General features: G+C 47.2%; 4 non-coding genes across 4 annotated transcripts; 1 reads left to right on the plus strand and 3 right to left on the minus strand.

The window, feature by feature from the left end:
* Positions 1 to 10,118: 10,118 nt before the first annotated feature.
* LOC135006226 (U1 spliceosomal RNA) lies at positions 10,119 to 10,281 on the minus strand. Its single transcript, XR_010206539.1, has one exon. It is a non-coding gene; the product is annotated as a U1 spliceosomal RNA (small nuclear RNA).
* A 152-nt stretch (positions 10,282 to 10,433) lies between these two features.
* LOC135006215 (U1 spliceosomal RNA) lies at positions 10,434 to 10,597 on the minus strand. Its single transcript, XR_010206528.1, has one exon. It is a non-coding gene; the product is annotated as a U1 spliceosomal RNA (small nuclear RNA).
* A 673-nt stretch (positions 10,598 to 11,270) lies between these two features.
* Positions 11,271 to 11,433, minus strand: LOC135006221 (U1 spliceosomal RNA). Its single transcript, XR_010206534.1, has one exon. It is a non-coding gene; the product is annotated as a U1 spliceosomal RNA (small nuclear RNA).
* Positions 11,434 to 14,057: 2,624 nt separating this feature from the next.
* Positions 14,058 to 14,131, plus strand: TRNAN-AUU (transfer RNA asparagine (anticodon AUU)). The gene has a single exon. It is a non-coding gene; the product is annotated as a tRNA-Asn (tRNA).
* The last annotated feature ends 3,904 nt before the right edge of the window (positions 14,132 to 18,035 follow it).

Genomic DNA, 18,035 nt, shown 5'->3' on the forward strand with positions numbered 1-18,035 from the left:
TGTGCTGGTTCCTGAAAGTATAGATGTACAGGGTCCGTTTAAAAGTCGATGCACTGGTATGAATCTTGACCTTGGATTAACAAAAATCCTTTCCTCGTACTGTCCGTCTCCTCTGGGCACAGTTTCTCTAACTGAGGTATGGAGGAGGGGCATAGAGGGAGGAGCCAGTGCACACCCAGATCTAAAGTCTTTCTTAAGCCAAGTCTCTGATTAACACCTTTGTAGGAATGTTTTTTCACCTATTACTGAATTAAACTTGCTACATTGGAAAGGCAGCAAGATGCATCCTCATTTCAATGTCTACTGAAATAATACAGGTTGACACCAGGAAACATAAACGTTACTGCATCCTTGCTGCTTTCTCATGTGGAAGTCTGTTTAATGTGAAAACAAGGTAATATCTAATCAGCACACAGGTAAGGAATTAAGAAAATCTTTCTTTATGGGTGAAGATGTTTCTCACAAAATTGTTGTCCCAATGCATCATTGAAATTCAAGATGGAAGATGATTTTAATATATCACTTGTACATTTTGCATTGCTCTTCTGGTGACAATGTAGTTTGTTTTTGTCAATTACCATTTCAGTAATAGGGTAAAGAAAATTAAGTGGATTTTTTAAAGAAAACAATGCTGTCAATATACTATTAAAACAAATTAAAATGATAAAAGTTATTGTACTTTAAGTAAAAATAAAAGAGCCAAAATATCAATCCTAGTTTTTGATTACTTTAATTATAAAAAAAAAATGCACATAGCAGAGGATAGTTTCGATCAATCGACCTCTGGGTTATGGGCCCAGCATGCTTCCATTGCACTACTCTGCTGCTCATGGAAGTGCAAGAGATCCTGAAGACTAAATTGATTAAAGGCCTAAAAGTACTGGACTATAAGGAAAGACTTACTAGGCTGAATATGTATACACTAGAAAAGAGGTGCCTAAGAGGAGATATTATTAATATCTTCAAATATGTAATGATACATAACAAAGAGTTATCAGAGGAATTATTTATTAAAAGAACACATGGTCACTCGCTGCGACTGGAGGAAAGTTCAGAACGCAATGGAGGAAAGGGTTCTTCACTGTTAGGGCAATCAGGATGTGGTATTCCCTGCCAGGGAAGGTGGTAATGGCGGACTCTGTAATTGGATTTAAAAAAGGAATGGATACATTTCTGAATGAAAAAGCTATCCAAGGTTATAATACTGTTAGGGTCTCCTGCCCTGTGCTGCCACGTCGTCATGGCAACCGGGAGACAAGTGCTAGCGGAGTAACCTGAGCGCAGCTGATACTCCGGTTCGGGTCTTTTGCTGTGCAGTGGTTATAGGCTCTGTGCACGGCAGGGGATCCGGTGCTGGTTTTTGTGCTCACAGTCTGTGAGGTCTGAGTGGGGCGTGGACAGCACCTGCTTTATAAGGCCTCTTCTCAGGGTAAGCAGATGCTGCTGAATCTTTGTTGGTTAGTCAGTTCCTGAAAGTTAGCCAGTACTGTGTAGCTTTGTATTTGTTTGTTGCTTACTGCAAATAGGCCTGGGGATTTGGTATTACACTCTGCCAATCCAGACCTAGCAGTAAGACTGGAGTCAGTCGTTTAGCTTGCTGGGGTTCTGTTACTACTCTGTGAACTTAGCAAGTTTGCGGCTGTATTCTAAGACTTGCCTGTCTAATCCTGTCTCACTGTGCTAGGTGTCAGGGGTCAGTTTAGTGGCAGTAAGCTGAACCTGTGCACTGCAAGTGAGAATTAGGATTGTGGAGACTCTCCTTGTGTCTATCATTCCATCTCTGACCAAGGAGTTTACTGCCACACCCGTTGGTAACCCTTTAGGGTTTTGCTGTTGCCCTTAGCAACAGCATTTCGGGTTCTCTACGTATTAAAACACAACATCTTGCTTTTCCCATCTGAGCAGTTCTAATACAAGGGAGATACCCAGTTCCTTAGCCTCTGGGCTTCTCTGTTCACTTTGTGTGTATTTTGTTACCCTATCACCTTCTGTGTACGTTATGTCATATTCCCCAGTCTGTCTGTGAGTCCATTTGTTTTGCATAACAGTTCAAACACCAGTACATTCCTGCAGGCACTGGAGTGCATAACAGTTCTGACACCAGTACTTTCCTGCAGGCACTGGTGTGCATAACATATTCAGCAGCCTAATACTCCTGTTGAAATTTTGTGGGAATATGGAGCATACCCCTCAAAATACGTTGCAACAGGTGGTCGATCAGGTGCAGGTCCTGACTCGACAATTTAATGATTTGTCCATTAAAATGCACACCTCCCAGGCTGCTGGCGGAGCTCCCGCAGCAGCAGCACCTGCAGGGGTTAAGGAGCCGAAAGTAAATCTCCCGGATCGTTTTTCTGGAGATCGCTCGCAGTTCTTTTGTTTCAAGGAGAGCTGCAAGCTATACTTCCGGCTTAGGCCTCAGTCTTCTGGGTCGGAGATTCAGCGGGTGGGCATAGTGATTTCCTTGCTACAAGGAGACCCACAGGTCTGGGCATATGGGTTGCAGCCTGACTGTCCGTCGCTTAAAAGTGTTGATGCTTTTTTTACGGCACTGGGCATGTTGTATGATGACCCTGACAAGACGGCCTCAGCCGAGGCTCAGATTTCGATCCTTAAGCAAGGGCGAAGGCCAGTTGAGGTTTACTGTACGGAGTTTCGGAGGTTGGCCCATGATACCCAGTGGAATGACCCAGCCCTGAGACACCAGTACCGAAGAGGTCTTTCTAACCAGATAAAGGACCAACTGGTACAATATCCCTTGCCTGATAGCTTGGATCAGCTCATGCAGTTATCCATCCGGGTGGATAGACGGCTGAGAGAGCGTAGGCTTGAAAGGGAGACTGAGATTTCCTTCCTTCCCAAGGGAACCTCAGACTCTGAGGAATTTTCTGAGGAGCCTATGCAGATTGGGGCTACCCGCCTCTCCTCGCGTGAGAAGACGCGGAGGAGACAGCAGGGGTTGTGTTTGTACTGTGGGAATAAAGGTCATGTGGTAGTATCATGCCCAGAAAAGCCGGAAAACTTCAGGGCCTGAGGGTGATGGGAAATATCCTGTCAGGCCAGAAGTCAGAATTTCCCAAGAAGACTTTTATCATTCCGGTGACCTTGAAGATCCTCGGTCAAACTGTCAAGACTGAGGCCTTTGTGGACAGTGGGGCCGACGGGGTTTTTATGGACCGCCAATTCGCCCTGAAACACTCTGTTCCCTTAGTACCCTTGGCATCGGAAATTGAGATTTGTGGGTTAAACGGGGAACCATTATCCCAAGGTAAAATTACCTCTTGCACTAGCCAGATTTCTTTGTTTATTGGAGCCACACACTCTGAAAAATCGTCCTTTTATGTGACTGTCTGTACTTTTGCCCCATTGGTGTTGGGGTTACCCTGGTTAAGGGCCCACAATCCTCAATTTGACTGGGTCTCTGGGGAGATTCTTAGTTGGGGTACTGATTGTTTCAGGAGTTGCTTGAGCCTTCCAGTCAGGCTCTCGCAGCTAAGTTTGCCAGGATTGCCAGGGTGTTATGAAGATTTTGCGGACGTGTTCTCCAAAAAAGTTGCAGAGGTACTACCTCCCCATCGCCCCTATGACTGTGCCATTGATTTGTTGCCAAATGCTAAGCTTCCCAAGAGCAGGTTGTACTCCCTGTCACGTCCTGAGACTCAGGCTATGGCAGAGTACATTCAGGAGAACTTGGCTAAGGGATTTATCAGACCTTCACAGTCTCCAGTTGGGTCGGGGTTCTTCTTCGTGGGTAAAAAGGACGGTTCGTTGCGACCCTGCATCGACTTCAGGGAATTGAACCGTATCACGATTAAAAACTCATACCCACTGCCTCTCATTTCGGTCTTGTTTGACCAGCTTCGTACTGCCACCATTTTTTCTAAGATTGACCTACGCGGTGCGTACAATCTAATCCGAATAAGAGAGGGGGATGAATGGAAGACTGCCTTTAATACCCACTCAGGGCATTATGAATATTTGGTGATGCCTTTTGGGCTCTGTAATGCCCCGGCAGTCTTCCAGGATTTCATGAATGATGTGCTCAGGGAATATTTGGATAGATTCTTAGTTGTATACTTAGATGACATCCTAATCTTCTCCCATTCCCTGGAGGAACATCGGAAGCATGTACGCTTAGTCCTCCAGAAACTCAGAGACCACCGGCTTGGGGCGAAGCTGGAGAAGTGCGAATTTGAAGTTCAGCAAATCGCATTTCTAGGATATATTATCTCCCCAGAAGGTTTCCAAATGGAGGGTTCCAAGGTACAGGCAGTCCTGGCGCTTCTGCGTTTCCTGGGCTTTGCAAATTTTTATAGACGATTTATCGCTGGATTTTCGTCTATAGTGGCGCCCTTGGTGGCACTCACTAAGAAAGGGGCGGATGTTGCTCACTGGTCTTGTGAGGCTAAAGCGGCTTTTGCCCGTCTCAAAAGGGCATTTGTTTCGGCCAAGGTGCTGCGACACCCAGATCCAGAGCGTCCTTTTGTGGTGGAGGTGGATGCCTCTGAGATGGGTATTGGGGCAGTGCTTTCTCAGATGGGAGTGTCTGATAATCGCCTTCATCCCTGTGCTTACTTTTCCCGTAAATTTTCGCCTGCCGAGATGAATTATGACGTGGGTAACCGGGAATTGTTGGCTATTAAGGATGCACTCGAGGAGTGGAGACACTGGCTTGAGGGGGCTAAGTTTGTGGTCTCAATTCTCACTGACCATAAGAATCTGGCATATTTAGAGTCAGCGAAGCGTCTCAATGCCAGGCAGGCACGATGGGCTTTGTTTTTTGCTCGCTTTAATTTTTTGATAACATATCGCCCTGGGTCAAAAAACATCAAGGCTGATGCGCTCTCGCGGAGTTTTGCTCCAATCCAGGAGACCACCGAGGAGCCGTTGCCCATTGTTTCCCCATCATGTATTAAAGTGGGCATTACCCAGGACCTCTTATCATTAGTCCTTAGAGCACAGGAGCAGGCTCCTCCAGACCTTCCGGTAGGTCTTTTGTTTGTGCCTCCTAGGTTAAGACAGCGAGTGTTCCTGGAATTCCATGCCAAGAAGTCGGCAGGTCACCCGGGTATTGCCAGAACTCGGGAGTTGCTATCTAGGGCGGTGTGGTGGCCCTCGGTGGCTAAGGATGTGGATCAGTGGGTTCGGGCATGTGACATCTGTGCCCGAAATAAGACTCCTAGAGGGGTTCCTGTTGGCCCATTACATCCACTCTCTATCCCATCTAAGCCATGGACCCACATTTCAATGGATTTTGTGGTGGACTTGCCCAAATCCTCGGGGATGACAGCCATCAGGGTTGTCGTTGACAGGTTTTCGAAGATGGCGCACTTCGTTCCACTGGTTGGGCTGCCATCGGCCAGACGCCTGTCTGAATTATTTATGCTGCATGTTGTGCGTCTCCACGGGTTGCCACTTGATGTGGTCTCTGACCGCGGATCCCAGTTTGTGGCCAAATTCTGGAGGGCATTTTGTTCCGATCTCCAGATTTCTGTCAGCTTGTCGTCAGGCTACCATCCGCAGTCTAATGGGCAGACTGAAAGGGTGAACCAGTCCTTGGAGCAGTTCCTCAGGTGTTATGTCTCCAAGTGTCAGACTGACTGGGTTGCTCATCTGTCCATGGCGGAGTTTGCCTATAACAATGCGGCTCACTCTGCTACAGGGATCTCTCCCTTCCTTTGTGTGTATGGGCATCATCCTAAGGCCAAATCTTTTGACCCCCTGGACTCCACGCCTGGTGGTTCCTCTGTGGTTTCGGTCCTTAGAGGTATTTGGCGGAAAGTGAAGAAAGCCCTTGTGTCTGTGTCATTAGTGACCAAAAGGGTTTTTGATAAGCGGAAAAGACCCTGCAGCTTCAAATTAGGAGACTTCGTCTGGTTGTCTACCAAGAATTTGAAGTTGAGACAGCCATCTCATAAGTTAGGCCCCCGGTTCATCGGCCCTTATAAGATCACCAGGGTTATCAATCCGGTGGCATTTCAGTTAGATCTGCCCCGTTCTTTGGGTATCAATAAAACATTTCATTGTTCCCTTTTAAAACGGGCGATTAGTAATCCTTCTTCCAGTGGAAGACCTTCCCCTCTTCTGATACGTGGCCAGAGGGAGTTTGTTGTTGAAAGGATTCTTGACTCCAAGGTGGTTCGGCTGTCATTTTTGGTGCACTGGAAGGGGTATGGCCCGGAGGAGCGGTCGTGGGTGCGCAGTTGTGATCTTCATGCCCCCAGACTGATACGCTCTTTCTTCTCGCAGTTCCCCGATAAACCCGGTGGTAGGGGTTCTTTGACCCCTCGTCAGAGGGGGGGTACTGTTAGGGTCTCCTGCCCTGTGCTGCCACGTCGTCATGGCAACCGGGAGACAAGTGCTAGCGGAGTAACCTGAGCGCAGCTGATACTCCGGTTCGGGTCTTTTGCTGTGCAGTGGTTATAGGCTCTGTGCACGGCAGGGGATCCGGCGCTGGTTTTTGTGCTCACAGTCTGTGAGGTCTGAGTGGGGCGTGGACAGCACCTGCTTTATAAGGCCTCTTCTCAGGGTAAGCAGATGCTGCTGAATCTTTGTTGGTTAGTCAGTTCCTGAAAGTTAGCCAGTACTGTGTAGCTTTGTATTTGTTTGTTGCTTACTGCAAATAGGCCTGGGGATTTGGTATTACACTCTGCCAATCCAGACCTAGCAGTAAGACTGGAGTCAGTCGTTTAGCTTGCTGGGGTTCTGTTACTACTCTGTGAACTTAGCAAGTTTGCGGCTGTATTCTAAGACTTGCCTGTCTAATCCTGTCTCACTGTGCTAGGTGTCAGGGGTCAGTTTAGTGGCAGTAAGCTGAACCTGTGCACTGCAAGTGAGAATTAGGATTGTGGAGACTCTCCTTGTGTCTATCATTCCATCTCTGACCAAGGAGTTTACTGCCACACCCGTTGGTAACCCTTTAGGGTTTTGCTGTTGCCCCTAGCAACAGCATTTCGGGTTCTCTACGTATTAAAACACAACATCTTGCTTTTCCCATCTGAGCAGTTCTAATACAAGGGAGATACCCAGTTCCTTAGCCTCTGGGCTTCTCTGTTCACTTTGTGTGTATTTTGTTACCCTATCACCTTCTGTGTACGTTATGTCATATTCCCCAGTCTGTCTGTGAGTCCATTTGTTTTGCATAACAGTTCAAACACCAGTACATTCCTGCAGGCACTGGAGTGCATAACAGTTCTGACACCAGTACTTTCCTGCAGGCACTGGTGTGCATAACAAATACTTAAAATATCAACATGGTTAATCCGGGGGTAACATGAGTTATACTAGCTAACTAGTCATAAAACATTATTCAGCAAGTATGTAGAATCATCACAACTTAAAACAGGTTGAACACGATGGGCAATTTGCCTCTATTCAACCTCAAAAACTATGTTACTATATGTTACTATATTACTATGTTACTGTAGTATACAGAACACCACAATGTAATGAGCAGTGATACTGAGCACTGATGAGGATACTACTGAGAACTGACACTGAGCAGGAGAGACACACTACTAGTATTACTGAGCAGCAATAAGTAACCACTGATACTTAGCACTGATAATGAGATTTCCACTGAGAGAACATAGCCACGTCCTCTCCGCTCTCTATTCAATGCACAAGTAAAAATGGCGGCAACGCGCAGCTCTTTATATGGAATCCGAATCTCGCGAGAATCCGACAGCGGGATGATGACATTTTCCCTTGTTCAGGTATTCCGAGTCAGGCGGGAACAACCGAGCCTGCCTCGGACCAGTGTAAACCACGTGGAGTTCGTGGGGAATTCGGTTCTCGGAGAACCGAACCCGCTCCTCTCTACCTTATACCCATCAATTTTTTTATTTTCAATCTAAGCCCCTGCAGTTTTCTGTAAGCATCTGCTTCACTATGATGATCAACAAGTCACAAGGGCAAACACTCAGGGCTTGAGGCGTAGATCTTAGGACCAGCTGCTACAAGCATGGCAGAGGTGTCACTATCACTGGTGACACCCAGAGAGGTGGCGAGGGAGATTGTAATGCAGTGCGCGCAGATAAGCAGCGCAATGGTAAAAAGGAGGCATTGTTTCATAGGTAGGGGCGTGGCCTGGTTGCCTGAATCTACATTTTGTTGCTCCGGGTATCCCGGGGGTTGGGGGCTGCAGCCGGGGACTAGTGTGTGAGCGGTGCTGGCTCCTGCACAGTGACAGGGCATGGCCACCCAGCATGACGCCTCCCTTCTTGACCATGCTGTAATTGCAGTTGCACTGCAGTTCAGCGTGATCATAAAAAATGGTGTAGCCTCCTGCTGGTGCAGACTGTATGTGCGCGCAGGTAGCCGCCACCATTTTTGTGATCACAGCGGCTGAATGTGATGTCATACAGCCGCTGTGACCACGCCCCCTGTGTCTCCTCCGTTGCAGACCCCATTTTGAAGCCTTGCCCCCGCACCGCTCCATCCCTGACTTGGAAATGGAGTGTTGCTGACCCCCCTCCCCCCCCCCTGCCCCGATTGACAGGCAGAGGCGATCGCATTCTCTGCGGGGTGCCACAGAAAATGCAGGCACATGCGTATGCTCTTAGCAATTTTTGCAGTTGGATCGCTTATTGTGATTGCAATCCAACCTGAATCAGGCCCTATTACCTATCACAATGCGCTGCAGGCAGTACAAAATTGGGTTAATATAGGAGAAAACCCCCCAGACCTGTGCTCCTTAACTGTACCTGGTGGCTAGTGGAGCGGCTGCCCAGTAATCAGTGTCCACCCCAGTGCGCACACGGCCCAACCCTACGGCCACGCTCCCCTTCATCAGCGGCCTCGTGATCCGGAAGGGTGGTGTGTGTGTGACTGACCTTAGGATGAAACCGGAGCCTCCGCTGCAGTGACCCAGCAACCAGGGCACGGGAGTATACAGCGCCGCTGGGAGTGATGAAGCTGCAGTAAAGATGTCTATTAGACCTAGCCTGCTGCAGCCCTTGTAGATTCTCATAAAACAAGTTCTTCTTTTCTTGTCAAAATTAATAGCTAAGAATAGGCTGCCTGAGGCAGGCCCCTGTTAAGTGGCCTGCTACTGAAGGCACCAACTACAAACTGAGCTCCCTGTTCATGGAAGCGGGGTTATAGAGGAGAATGCGCTGAGCATCTTGGGAACAGTCAAAAGCTTTGAGCCGGTTGGTGCCTCAGATCAAGATCCTACTCTACACCCCAATGTGAATCCTTGTGGAGTCCAGTGTACCCCACAGAAGAAATTAATGTGTCACACCCATTGGCAGCAACCTTAGAATAGCTGCTGACGGGCACAATTGAGAAAGGAAGGGGGGGGGGGGACATTTGAATCCAGCACATAGATGCAATTCAAATATGTAATTTGTACCTTCCTATTTTAAAATATAATGGATGAACCTCACCCTGTGAGAACAATCTTCATGATCAAGAGACCTCATATGCAAAATAAGTATGAGTTGGGATAGGGCTGGGGAGGGTGGCTGCTCGGGCAGCCCCTCCCCCGTCAAGTTAAGGAGATTCAACTGAGGAAGCACAAGGGAACTCTCGTCTGGGGACAACAACTGCAGGGAGACCACATCTCTTCAGATGAACATGGGAGGGCGGAAGGCTGCCTAATACTGAAGCATCATCAAATATCAAACCATATGCAACAACTAGTACAAGCATTCCTGGGGGAAGGTCTGCAGCAGACGGATTTGCATACGGTGATGTCATCCAAGCAGTGGGCCAAAGTTGGCTGGAACCCTCATCTGCATATGAAAAGAGAAAAGGGGCATGCAGGGCATGGCGGCCTATTGCAGTGCTTGGATGACCCCTAGTTCGCATTAAACACCCCCACCCTCCTTTGGTGTGGGGCTCATGTTGGCCATGCCCCATCCCCTGAAGCATTCAAGCTGATTTCTTGCAGCAGCTGGGCACTGTAACAGCTCCAGAGTTGTTCTGTAAGGCAAGTAAAAGGGTGTGGGCCCTGCAGCACCACCTGTAGTTCGCATTGTGCGTTGGAAGGCACAAAGTAAGCAGACAGGAGGAGAAGTCAGGATAGTGCACAAGGGTATGAAAGGTAGGGGCTCAAGAAAAAAGAAGTGGAAACAGACAGCAAACTAGGCTGGAGAGAGACCTGAGACAAAGAGATCTGAATTATACGAGAGCCGACCAGGGGAAACACAAATTATGCAGTCAAGTTTCCCACATTTAAGGAAATCGCAGGGGCAGCACACCCAGAGTGCAATGGGTGAGCCTTGCCCTGGGAGAAGCACCTTCATGATCATAGTATCTCACCTGGCAGGTAAGTAGGAGTTGGGCTAGAGCTGGGGAGGGTCGCTGCTCGGGCACCCCCCTGTCAAGTGAAGAAGATCAAACTGAGGCAGCACAAGGGAACTCTCGAAAGAAGAACAAGGCTAGAGGAAGATGTGAAACAAAGAAATCTGACTTTTACCAGAGCTGACCAGAGGAAAACACAAACACAGTCCCCCAGTACCACAAATAATGCAGTCGAGTTTCCCACATTTGGGGAAATCACAGGGGTCAGCATACCCAGAATGCAATGAATGAACCTCACCCTGGGAGAATAATCTTCATGACCATGGTATCTCCTATGCAAAATAAGTATGATTTGGGATAGGGCTGGGGAGGGCCGCTGCTCAGGCACATCTCTGTCAAGTAAAGGAGATTCAACTGAGGCAGCACAAGGGAACTCTCATCTGGGGACAACAACTGCAGGGAGAACACATATTTTCAGATGAACATGGGAGGGCAGAAGGCTGCCTAATACTGAAACACCCCCAAACAACAAACCAAATGCAACAACTAGTGCAAGCATTCCTGTGGGAAGGCCTGCCGCAGATGGATTTGCATATGGTGATGTCATCCAAGCAGTGGGTCAAAGTTGGCTTCAACCCTCGTCTGCATATGAAAAGAGAAAAGGGGCATGCAGGGCATGGTGGCCTTTTGCGGCGCTTGGCTGACCCCTAGTTTGCATTAAACACCTCCACCCTCCTTCGGTGTGGGGCTCATGTTGGCTATGACCCAGCCCCTGAAGCATTCAAGCTGATTTCTTGCAGCAGCTGGGCATTGTAACAGCTCCAGAGCTGCTCTGTAAGGCAAGTAAAAGGGTGTGGGCCCTGCAGCACTACCTGTAGTTCGCATTGTGCGTTGGAAGGCACAAAGTAAGCAGACAGGAGGAGAAGTCAGGATAGTGCGCAAGGGCATAGAAGGGAGCGGCTCAAGAAAAAGAAGTGGAAACAGACAGCAAACTAGGCTGGAGAGAGACCTGAGACAAAGAGATCTGAATTATACGAGAGCCGACCAGGGGAAAAACAAATTATGCAGTCAAGTTTCCCACATTTGGGGAAATCGCAGGAGCAGCACACCCAGAGTGCAATGGGTGAGCCTTGCCCTGGGAGAAGCACCTTCATGATCATAGTATCTCACCTGGCAGGTAAGTAGGAGTTGGGCTAGAGCTGGGGAGGGTCGCTGCTCGGGTACCCCCCTGTAAAGTGAAGGAGATCAAACTGAGGCAGCACAAGGGAACTCTCGAAAGAAGAACAAGGCTAGAGGAAAATCTGAGACAAAGAAATCTGACTTTTACCAGAGCTGACCAGAGGAAAGCACAAACACAGTCAAGCGGAGACCTTACTTCGCGACCAACCAGTTCTGATCCAGTCAGACAACGTCACCGCAGTAGTTCATGTAAACCGCCAAGGCGGCACAAGGAGCAGAGTGGCGATGGCGGAAGCCACCAGAATTCTTCGCTGGGCGGAGAATCATGTAAGCGCACTGTCAGCAGTGTTCATTCCGGGAGTGGACAACTGGGAAGCAGACTTCCTCAGCAGACACGACCTACATCCAGGAGAGTGGGGACTTCATCAGGAAGTCTTCGCACAGATTTCAAGTCGGTGGGGACTGCCCCAGATAGACATGATGGCGTCCCGCCTCAACAAAAAGCTACAGAGGTATTGCACCAGGTCAAGAGACCCTCAGGCAGTAGCTGTAGACGCCCTAGTGACACCGTGGGTGTTCCGGTCGGTTTATGTATTTCCTCCTCTACCTCTCATACCCAAGGTGTTGATAATAGTAAGAAAAAGAGGAGTGAGAACAATTCTCATTGTTCCAGATTGGCCACGAAGGACCTGGTATCCAGATCTGCAGGAAATGCTCACAGAAGATCCGTGGCCACTTCCTCTAAGACAGGACCTGTTGCAACAGGGGCCCTGTCTGTTCCAAGACTTACCGTGGCTGCGTTTGACGGCATGGCGGTTGAACGCCGGATCCTAGCGGAAAAGGGTATTCCAGATGAGGTCATTCCTACGCTAATAAAGGCTAGGAAGGACGTGACATCTAAACATTATCACTGTATATGGCGAAAATATGTTTCTTGGTGTGAGGCCAGGAATGCTCCTACGGAAGAATTCCACCTGGGCCACTTACTTCACTTCCTACAAACTGGAGTGAATTTGGGCCTAAAATTAGGCTCTATTAAGGTTCAGATTTTGGCCTTATCCATTTTCTTTCAAAAGGAATTGGCCTCTCTTCCTGAAGTAAGTACAAACTTTTGTGAAGGGAGTACTGCATATTCAGCCTCCTTTTGTACCTCCGGTGGTGCCTTGGGACCTTAACGTGGTGTTAAGGTTATGGTTTGAACCACTTAAAACGGTGGAGTTGAAATATCTCACTTGGAAGGCGGTCATGTTATTAGCCTTGGCTTCCGCTAGGCGAGTGTCGGAATTAGCGGCTTTATCACATAAAATCCCCTATCTGGTTTTCCATATGGATAGAGCGGAATTGCGGACCCGTCCTCAATTCCTGCTAAAAGTGGACTCATCCTTTCATATGAACCAACCTATTGTGGGGCCTGTGGCTACGCGTGACTTGGAGGATTCCGAGTCCCTTGATGTGGTCAGGGCTTTGAAAATTTACGTGGCCAGAACGGCTAGAGTCAGAAAAACAGAAACACTGTTTGTCCTGTATGCAGCCAACAAGATTGGCACCCCTGCTTCAAAGCAGACTATTGCTTTCTGGAGCTGTGCCGAGCTGCTACTTGGTCGGGTTCAAACACCTTTGCAAAGTTCTATAAGTTTGATACCCTGGCTGAGGAGGACCTCCTGTTTGCTCAATCGGTGCTGCAGAGTCATCCGCACTCTCCTGCCCGTTTGGGAGCTTTGGTATAATCCCCATGGTCCTTACGGATTCCCCAGCATCCTCTAGGACGTAAGAGAAAATAAGATTTTAAACCTACCGGTAAATCTTTTTCTCGTAGTCCGTAGAGGATGCTGGGTGCCCGTCCCAAGTGCGGACTACTTCTGCAAGACTTGTATATAGTTATTGCTTACATAAGGGTTATATGTTAGTTTTCATCGGTCTTGGACTGATGCTATGTTGTTTTCATACTGTTAACTGGGTAGTATATCACAAGTTATACGGTGTGATTGGTGTGGCTGGTATGAATCTTGACCTTGGATTAACAAAAATCCTTTCCTCGTACTGTCCGTCTCCTCTGAGCACAGTTTCTCTAACTGAGGTATGGAGGAGGGGCATAGAGGGAGGAGCCAGTGCACACCCAGATCTAAAGTCTTTCTTAAAGTGCCCATGTCTGCTGCGGAGCCCGTCTATCCCCCATGGTCCTTACGGAGTCCCCATCATCCTCTACGGACTACGAGAAAAAAAAATGACTGGTAGGTTTAAAATGTTATTTTTTTCTCTGCAACCCACTGCTAAATTGTGCTTCCTAGCTGTTTTTTATAAAATCACTTAATTAAATCTAACTCTGATTACGTCAGAGAAGGCCAGGTACCCTACACCATAAGAGGGGGTTTGAAATTTTGACTTGTCTACTTAAAGATCACCAAAATCTGATCACAAGGTCAATTACATCCCTGGGTGGGATTGAACCACCAACCTTTTGGTTAATAGCCCATGTAAGTGCAAGAGATCCTGAAGCACTCACTCATCATGGGAAAGTACCAATGTGTTTCTTACAAAAACTCTCCAGATTATTGACTTTTTAAAGTTTTTCTAGGAAACGTTCTAGATGAATGCTTATTAGCCTTTGTCAGTATGTACTTTTATGAGGTGTCTCTGTGGTGCAATCGGTTAGCATGTTTGGCTATTAACCAAAAGGTTGGTGGTTCAATCCCACCCAGGGATGTAATTGACCTTGTGATCAGATTTTGGTGATCTTTAAGTAGACAAGTCAAAATTTCAAACCCCCTCTTATGGTGTAGGGTACCTGGCCTTCTCTGATGTAATCAGAGTTAGATTTGATTAAGTGATTTTATAAAAAACAGCTAGGAAGCACAATTTAGCAGTGGGTTGCAGAGAAAAAAAATGATGCTGGTAGAAAAGTCCAATTGAGTGATTAAACAGCTCTTCATTTTCTGACTTTATTTTTATGCTAACAAATTTGCTCTCTGAAAAGTGTCCACAAAGCCAAGTCTCTGATTAACACCTTTGTAGGAATGTTTTTTCACCTATTACTGAATTAAACTTGCTACATTGGAAAGGCAGCAAGATGCATCCTCATTTCAATGTCTACTGAAATAATACAGGTTGACACCAGGAAACATAAACGTTACTGCATCCTTGCTGCTTTCTCATGTGGAAGTCTGTTTAATGTGAAAACAAGGTAATATCTAACCAGCACACAGGTAAGGAATTAAGAAAATCTTTCTTTATGGGTGAAGATGTTTCTCACAAAATTGTTGTCCCAATGCATCATTGAAATTCAAGATGGAAGATGATTTTAATATATCACTTGTACATTTTGCATTGCTCTTCTGGTGACGATGTAGTTTGTTTTTGTCAATTACCATTTCAGTAATAGGGTAAAGAAAATTAAGTGGATTTTTTAAAGAAAACAATGCTGTCAATATACTATTAAAACAAATTAAAATGATAAAAGTTATTGTACTTTAAGTAAAAATAAAAGAGCCAAAATATCAATCCCAGTTTTTGATTACTTTAATTATAAAAAAAGAAAAATGCACATAGCAGAGGATAGTTTCGATCAATCGACCTCTGGGTTATGGGCCCAGCATGCTTCCATTGCACTACTCTGCTGCTCATGGAAGTGCAAGAGATCCTGAAGACTAAATTGATTAAAGGCCTAAAAGTACTGGACTATAAGGAAAGACTTACTAGGCTGAATATGTATACACTAGAAAAGAGGTGCCTAAGAGGAGATATTATTAATATCTTCAAATATGTAAAGATACATAACAAAGAGTTATCAGATGAATTATTTATTAAAAGAACACGTGGTCACTCGCTGCGACTGGAGGAAAGTTCAGAACGCAATGGAGGAAAGGGTTCTTCACTGTTAGGGCAATCAGGATGTGGAATTCCCTGCCAGGGAAGGTGGTAATGGCGGACTCTGTAATTGGATTTAAAAAAGGAATGGATACATTTCTGAATGAAAAAGCTATCCAAGGTTATAATACTTAAAATATCAACATGGTTAATCCGGGGGTAACATGAGTTATAGTAGCTAACTAGTCATAAAACATTATTCAGCAAGTATGTAGAATCATCACAACTTAAAACAGGTTGAACACGATGGGCAATTTGCCTCTATTCAACCTCAAAAACTATGTTACTATATGTTACTATATTACTATGTTACTGTAGTATACAGAACACCACAATGCAATGAGCAGTGATACTGAGCACTGATGAGGATACTACTGAGAACTGACACTGAGCAGGAGAGACACACTACTAGTATTACTGAGAAGCAATAAGTAACCACTGATACTGAGCACTGATATTGAGATTTCCACTGAGAGAACATAGCCACGTCCTCTCCGCTCTCTCTTCAATGCACGAGTAAAAATGGCGGCAACGCGCAGCTCTTTATATGGAATCCGAATCTCGCGAGAATCCGACAGCGGGATGATGACATTTTCCCTTGTTCAGGTTATCCGAGTCAGGCGGGAACAACCGAGCCTGCCTCGGACCAGTGTAAACCACGTGGAGTTCGTGGGGAATTTGGTTCTCGGAGAACCAAACCCGCTCCTCTCTACCTTATACCCATCAATTTTTTTATTTTCAATCTAAGCCCCTGCAGTTTTCTGTAAGCATCTGCTTTGCTATGATGATCAACAAGTCCCAAGGGCAAACACTCAGGGCTTGAGGCGTAGATCTTAGTACCAGCTGCTACAAGCATGGCAGAGGTGTCACTATCACTGGTGACACCCAGAGAGGTGGCGAGGGAGATTGTAATGCAGTGCGCGCAGATAAGCAGCGCAATGGTAAAAAGGAGGCATGGTTTCATAGGTAGGGGCGTGGCCTGGTGGCCTGAATCTACATTTTGTTACTCCGGGTGTCCCGGGGGTTGGGGGCTGCACCCGGGGACTAGTGTGTGAGCGGTGCTGGCTCCTGCATAGTGACAGGGCATGGCCACCCAGCATGACGCCTCCCTTCTTGACCATGCTGTAATTGCAGTTGCACTGCAGTTCAGCGTGATCATAAAAAATGGTGTAGCCTCCTGCTGGTGCAGACTGTATGTGCACGCAGGAAGCCGCCACCATTTTTGTGATCACAGCGGCAGAATGTGATGTTATACAGCCGCTGTGACCACAACCCCTGTGTCTCCTCCGTTGCAGACCCCATTTTGAAGCCTTGCCCCCGCACCGCTCCATCCCTGACTTGGAAATGGAGTGTTGCTGACCCCCCCTTCCCCCCCCCTGCCCCGATTGACAGGCAGAGGCGATTGCATTCTCTGCGGGGTGCCGCAGAAAATGCAGGCACATGCGTATGCTCTTAGCAATTTTTGCAGTTGGATCGCTTATTGTGATTGCAATCCAACCTGAATCAGGCCCTATTACCTATCACAATGCGCTGCGGGCAGTACAAAATTGGGTTAATATAGGAGAAAACCCCCCAGACCTGTGCTCCTTAACTGTACCTGGTGGCTAGTGGAGCGGCTGCCCAGTAATCAGTGTCCACCCCAGTGCGCACACGGCCCACCACCTACGGCCACGCTCCCCTTCATCAGCGGCCTCGTGATCCGGAAGGGTGGTGTGTGTGTGACTGACCTTAGGATGAAACCGGAGCCTCCGCTGCAGTGACCCAGCAACCAGGGCACGGGAGTATACAGCGCCGCTGGGAGTGATGAAGCTGCAGTAAAGATGTCTATTAGACCTAGCCTGCTGCAGCCCTTGTAGATTCTCATAAAACAAGTTCTTCTTTTCTTGTCAAAATTAATAGCTAAGAATAGGCTGCCTGAGGCAGGCCCCTGTTAAGTGGCCTGCTACTGAAGGCACCAACTACAAACTGAGCTCCCTGTTCATGGAAGCGGGGTTATAGAGGAGAATGCGCTGAGCATCTTGGGAACAGTCAAAAGCTTTGAGCCGGTTGGTGCCTCAGATCAAGATCCTACTCTACACCCCAATGTGAATCCTTGTGGAGTCCAGTGTACCCCACAGAAGAAATTAATGTGTCACACCCATTGGCAGCAACCTTAGAATAGCTGCTGACGGGCACAATTGAGAAAGGAAGGGGGGGGACATTTGAATCCAGCACATAGATGCAATTCAAATATGTAATTTGTACCTTCCTATTTTAAAATATAATGGATGAACCTCACCCTGTGAGAACAATCTTCATGATCAAGAGATCTCATATGCAAAATAAGTATGAGTTGGGATAGGGCTGGGGAGGGTGGCTGCTCGGGCAGCCCCTCCCACGTCAAGTTAAGGAGATTCAACTGAGGAAGCACAAGGGAACTCTCGTCTGGGGACAACAACTGCAGGGAGACCACATCTCTTCAGATGAACATGGGAGGGCGGAAGGCTGCCTAATACTGAAGCACCATCAAATATCAAACCTTATGCAACAACTAGTACAAGCATTCCTGGGGGAAGGTCTGCAGCAGACGGATTTGCATACGGTGATGTCATCCAAGCAGTGGGCCAAAGTTGGCTGGAACCCTCATCTGCACTTTCCTCCACTAAGTTTTAGCCATTTTTGTTAAGCTCGAGTGTAGTTGCTACTCGGCCTTTTGGCTGTGATCTTGTATCGTGGTTGAAGGGTCTGCTGGAGGGAGGGATTGT

The sequence above is a fragment of the Pseudophryne corroboree genome, unplaced genomic scaffold, assembly GCF_028390025.1.
Source record: "Pseudophryne corroboree isolate aPseCor3 unplaced genomic scaffold, aPseCor3.hap2 scaffold_2115, whole genome shotgun sequence".
NCBI lineage: Eukaryota > Metazoa > Chordata > Amphibia > Anura > Myobatrachidae > Pseudophryne > Pseudophryne corroboree.